The sequence below is a fragment of the Phascolarctos cinereus genome, unplaced genomic scaffold, assembly GCF_003287225.1.
Source record: "Phascolarctos cinereus isolate Bilbo 61053 unplaced genomic scaffold, phaCin_HiC Scaffold_5;HRSCAF=322, whole genome shotgun sequence".
NCBI lineage: Eukaryota > Metazoa > Chordata > Mammalia > Diprotodontia > Phascolarctidae > Phascolarctos > Phascolarctos cinereus.
Window position 1 is genome coordinate 151,174,203 of NW_027555958.1, and position 6,253 is coordinate 151,180,455.

Here is a 6,253-nt window from a genome sequence, read left to right on the forward strand (position 1 = left end):
CCAAACCCTGTCATTTCTATCTCCAGAACACAAGCTGCCTTCTATCCACTTACACAGCCACCACTCTAGGTCAGGGTTTCTTAAACTTTTTCCACTCACAACCTATCAGAGCTACTTAAACTATGGGTTGCAACCCCTTTGGTCAATCTCTCACCTGGACAATTGAAAATTTCCATCTCATTGGTCTCCCTTCCTCCAATCTCTCCCCACTCCAAACCATCCTTCCCACAGCCTCATCCAAAGTAATTTTCCTAAAGTGTAAATATGAACATGTCACTATCTACTCAATAAATTCCAGTGGCTCCCTATTACCTTGATGTTCAAATATAAACTACATTTTTTGACATTTAAAGCTCTTTGCCACCTGGCTTGGTCTTACCTTCCCAGTCTTCTTATATATTATACTCCTCCACAAACTCTAGGGTTCAACCTTACTAGCCCACCTGCTGTTCTTCACACACAATGCTTTGCATGTCCTCTCCGTGTCTTTGCACCGGCTGTCCCCCATGTTTGGAACGCTCTGCTTCCTCAGTTCCGACAACCTTCAACACTCACTTCAAGTCATGCCTTCTACAGGAGGCTTTTGCTGGTTCCCCCTAGCTACTGGTGCCTCTTTGTTGTTGTTCAGTCGTTTTTCAGTCATATCCCACCGATCTATCCGCTGCATCACCTAGCTGTCCAACTAATGTCTCTAGGCTATCTTTTTTCATTCTTGTACCTTGGATGCACCCAGTCATTTACAAGTTGCCTCCTCCTGAAAGGCAGGAACTGGTTTTTTTGTGTTTGTGTTTGTTTTCTTTTAATTCCCAGCATTTTGCACAGTGTCTGTTGTTGTTTAAGTTGTTTAAGTTATGTCTGACTCTTCATAACCCAATTTTGGGGTTTTCTTCACAAAAGATACATGAGTGGTTTGCCATTTCTTCCTCCAGCTCGTTTGACAGAGGAGGAAACTAAGGCATACAGGGTTAAGTAACTTGCCCAGGGTCACACAGCTAATATACATCTAGGGCCCTATTTGAACTCATGAAGAAGAGTCTTCCTGATTCCAAGCCCAGTGCTCTAACCACTGCGCCATCCTGCTGCCCCAGCACAATGTCTAGTAAATGGTAAGTACTTTGTGGAGTGGTAAAAAGTGAATTCAAATGGGGTAGGGGGGACAAGTGTCCCCCAAATCAAATGTCTCTGATAAGAGTGTGATATCCAAGATTCATAGACAACTAACAGAAATATATAAGAATATAAGCCTTTTCCTATAGATAAGTGGTCAAAGGATATGAAAAAATAGGTATAAAAACAAGAATTACAAATTATTAATGACCATAGGAAAGAATTCTCCAAATGGGGGCAGGTAGGTGGCACAGCAGGTAGAGCTCTAGCTTTGGAATCAGGTGGACCTGAGTTCAAATCCAGCCTCAGGCACTTGACACTTGCTAGCTGTGTGACCCTGGGCAAGTCACTTAACCCCAACTGCCTCATCCAAAAAAAAAAAAAGAATTCTCCAAATCACTAATAATAAGAGAAATTTAAAGCAAAATAATTCTGAGTTCATCTCATGCTTGATAAATTGGCAGAGGACAAAAGATAGTCAATGTAAATAAGACTGTGGAAGGAATAGCACCCTGTTGGTGAAATTATGAATTGGTCCAAATATTCTTATAAGCAGTTTTGAATTAGGCAAAGAAAGGGACAAAAAATGACCATACCCTTTCATTTAGAGATTTAACTACTGGGCCTTATACACCAAGGAGGTCAATGACAAAAGCAAGTTAACATAATATTGGCCAGATTATTGATAGCAACACTTTATAGTAGTCAAATAAAATTGATGCCCATTGATTAGGAAATGGCTAAATAAATTATGCTACCTGAATGTAATGAAATTCCACTGGGCTACAGGAAACAATGAATGTGATTAATATAGAGAAGCACGGAAAGACTTATATGAGCTGATGCAAAATGAAGAAAATAGAACCAGGAAAAGACTACACATGATAACTACAATGATGTAAATGGAAAAAGTAGTAACACAAAACAAAGCTGAATGCTAGGAAATTATAACGGCCCCCCCAAAAGAAATCTGAGAAATTATCTCCTCCCAACACAAGTGAAGGACTATGGGTGTATAACATTGCATATAATATCAGACTTTTAAACAATGTTAGTCAGTTATGTTGAATTTTTTTTTCTTTTTTTCTTCATTATAAGAGATTGTTCTCCGGAAAAAGTAGGAAAGAGATAACATTGGGAAATGTAGTTGATGTCAATCAGCCAATAAACATCTATTAAGCATCTACTATGTGTCAGGTACTGTGCTAAGTGCTGGGAATAAAAATAAGAAAAAGAAAGATATTTCCTCCCCTCAAGGAGCTTATAATCTAATGGTGGAAGATAAAACACAAAACGAAACTGAAAAGGATGAGGGAGGAAAACAAACATAAATATGTATATATATATATATGCAAATATATCAATAAAATCTGCTTTAAAAAAGAAAGTGGCATAAATTTTAAAATAAATTCCAAGGAAAAGAATGCTTTATCCAACAAAAACGACTGCCTTGGATATATCAGAGCATCAACAAACTGCTGCTTTTTTTGCTTTAGATAAGTTGAAAAATGAAGAAAAGAACAATGTAAGTTTTTAACAGAAGGAGCAATATTACGACTTTCACATAGAAGGCTCCCAGAGGATTTTTTAATAAGCAAACAAGGATTCTAAAGGGCATCAGATTTCTTTGTTTTCCTTTAAGACTTCATGAGCAAAAGATAAAATGGATTTTTATGCAAGATTAATTGACCTGCAATTGTGAAGTGAAAGGTCACATACTTCCATTTACTAACTGCTTTCTGTGAACAAGATGACCTGTGTATTTCTCTCCCTGGAGGCAGAAGACAAAATTAAATGTTTTTATTGAATGGAATGAAGATGACTCCATAATCAGGAAGACAGATGCAGAAAAGCTCATATATGACAATAGATTTTGCCACCATTTGTTATCTTTCCCAAAATTCATTTCTCAGGTACATTATCTGGTCCTTGGAGACAGAACCACACTTTCCTTTATCATGTTACTTCAGTATGTCTCTCTTGGGTAAAAACAACGTCAGGCTTTTGTGAGGTAGCCTGTAAGAGGAAAGCTGCACAGTAAAACCTTGCAATTAAATGAGCAGGAAGTCACTGAATCCACAACTGGAAAAGCACATCACTACAATTTCTGGTCTGCTGTTTCCTGCCAAAACTTCCATTAAAGGATCCAACTTACATATATATGAAGAGCCTTAATTACATTCATAGTCATCCAACATTGTCAATGCAATTTCATATCAATTATGTCACATAATGACAAAACCCTCCTTTTAGACACGGAAAATAAAATGAAATTGTATACTCCCCAAAGGGCATTTTCTCAAGAAGCTCAAAGCTTATAACCCTCCTTCAAACAATTCTGAGAGACAACAGACACTTCCATGGATCAGGCTGGGGAGAGAGGAGTGGAAATATAATTTTCTCTACAAGATTTTTCAAATAAAGAATGGATTCATGGGATCATAGGATTTTGAAAAGTTGGACAGGAAATTTAATGATGATAACTAGTACTTACACAGTACTTTAAGGTTTTGCAAAGCACTTTACCAATAATATCTCATTTGATCTTCAAAACGACCCTGGAATAAGTGCTATTATTATCCCTACGTTATAGATACGGAAACTGAGGGAGATAGAGGTTAAATGACTTGACCAGGGCTCTATCTACTGTCACCTCACTGCCTTAATAATACTAATAATGCAAATTAATAATAATTATTATTATAGCTAACATGTATATAGCACTTATTACTGTGCTAAACACTTTATAATTATTATTACAACACCCCTGGGAGGTAGATGCTATCATTATACCCATTTTACAGATGAGAAAACTTAAGCAACCAGAGATTAAGTGACTTCCTCAGTGTCAAGCACTTAGTGTCTGAGGCTGGATTTGAACTTAAGTCTTCCTGACTCCATGTCCAGCACTCTATCTACTGGGTCACCTAACTCCAACAACAACAACAATAATAATAAACATTTCTATAAGTGCTTATTACTGTGCCAAGCACTTTATAATTATTGTCTCATTTTATCCTCACAACAACCCTGGGAGATAGGTACTATCATTATTCCCATTTTACAGAAAGGAAACTGAGGCAAACAGAGGTCCTTAAAATTGCTGAATTGAATTGAAATGAATATTTAAAAATACCTTCACCTTTTGAGTAACTTGGAGCAAACTCATTCCATCTGAATTATCTAGAATGAAAATTTGAAGAGAACTACTTAAAGAAGTATAGAATTTGAGAGGTGGAAGAGACTCCTCTGGCTATCTAGTTCATCAGGCACAAAAGGAATCCTCACCATAATACACCAAACAAGTGGTCATTCGTTCTCTGCTTGAAGTCCTCCAAGAAGGGAAAACTCATCATCCCCTAAGGCAACATATTCTACTTTTGGACAGCTCAGTTAGGATATTTTTGTCCTGACTTCCATCCTAGATTTACCCCCTCTCAAGTTATACCCATTTCTCCTGGTTTTACTCTCTGGAGCCAAACAGAACTATTCTGGTCCTTCTACCATATGACAGTCCTTTAAATATTTGAACACAGTTCTCATACCCCTTACCTCTGAGTCTTTAAACATGCTCGTTACTCATCGTTCAAATTATTTTAATAAGGGAAAACACTAACTTAGTTATCAGCCAGTTATAGAGAGAATAAAAATCATAAAACCACAGATTCTGAGCTGAGAAGACAACATAGAGGCTTTCTACTTCCACTCTCTCATCTTGCAAATAAGGAAACTGAGGACCAGAAAGATGATGTCACATATGAAAAGTCACGTGGAATTTGAATCTATGCCTTCTGACTTCAAATCCAAAGCCTATGCCATACTGATAGAAAACATTTTTGCTGCAAGTGGATGTTAAGAGAAAAATCAGGACAACGCAAATACTGTACTCTGCAGAAAGCAATTTAAAGTTGGAATCATATTTGAAAGAGATAACCAATTTTTTTTTATATGTAAGTGAAGAACAGAGCCCCTTTGAACCCAGAAGAGTCACTTTCCTATGTTGTAATGGCTTTCGCACAAAGTAATTTTGATTTAGACTCCCAAAATGTTAGATTAAAGTTAAATTGAAGGACAAACTATAGCTATCCGAATTTTGCCTCGTGATTTTTTAAAAAGGAGCTTTTTTTTTGCTTCAAAACCATCTGTATAGCACACGTTTCAGTATTTTTTACTCTGGAGAAAGGAGGTACATCCCAAGATGTGACTCGCTGGCAAGATGCATGCACATTGAGATACTCGTGGTAAGCTGACTTTAGAAAGGCATATAGTAGATTTAATACTGTACTAGCTATTAGGAGACCTGGTTTGGGGTTCCAGGTTTTCCTTGCCTCCTTGGGTGACCTTAGGCAAGTTACATTGCCTCCCTGGGCTCTCAATTCTCCATCTGTGAAAACAGGGTGTTGTGGAAATACATTTTGCACAACCACACAATGTTAAATTGCTTGCCTTCTCAATGGGAGGGGGAAGGGAAGGGAGGGAGAGAATTTGGAACTCAAAATTTGAAAAAAAAAAGAATGTTAAAATTGTTTTAACATGTAATTGGGGAAAAAAATAAAAATATTAATTTTTTAAAAAATAGGGTGTTGGCTTAAGTGACCTCTAAATTCCCTTCCAACTCTAATAATGTGCACATTTCTAGCTATAAAATTTATCTGAGCTGCAGTCCATGAAGAATAATTTCCTCCATGATAAAAGCTACAACAGAGTGATTTTACAGAGCTTTTCAGAGAGAAGAGCTACTGGCACATTGTCCTCAATGGGGGTCTGGTCCATCTAAAGCCCCTGCAAGGAAACGTAGCATGGTGGGAAAGCCCTGTATCTGAAGTTGGAAGACATGGGATTCAGTCCCAGTTCTAGAATTTATTACCGTGAACAAACTGTTGACCTCTCTGAGATTGTTACCTCAGTAAATTTTGTTACCTCACAAAGTTGTCACGTGGAAATCCCTTTACAAACCTTAAAATATTAGACACATTTAAGCTATTATTACCACTAACAACAACAGTAATTTTTTAGTGTTAATATTTTACATGGAGCTCTTAATTGCTGAAATTCCAATTTATAATCATCTAAATATAGACAGCTAAGTTTCCAATGGTCTCTTAGATTATTTTATCTAGCTTCCTTCTAAATAAAACTAATAATA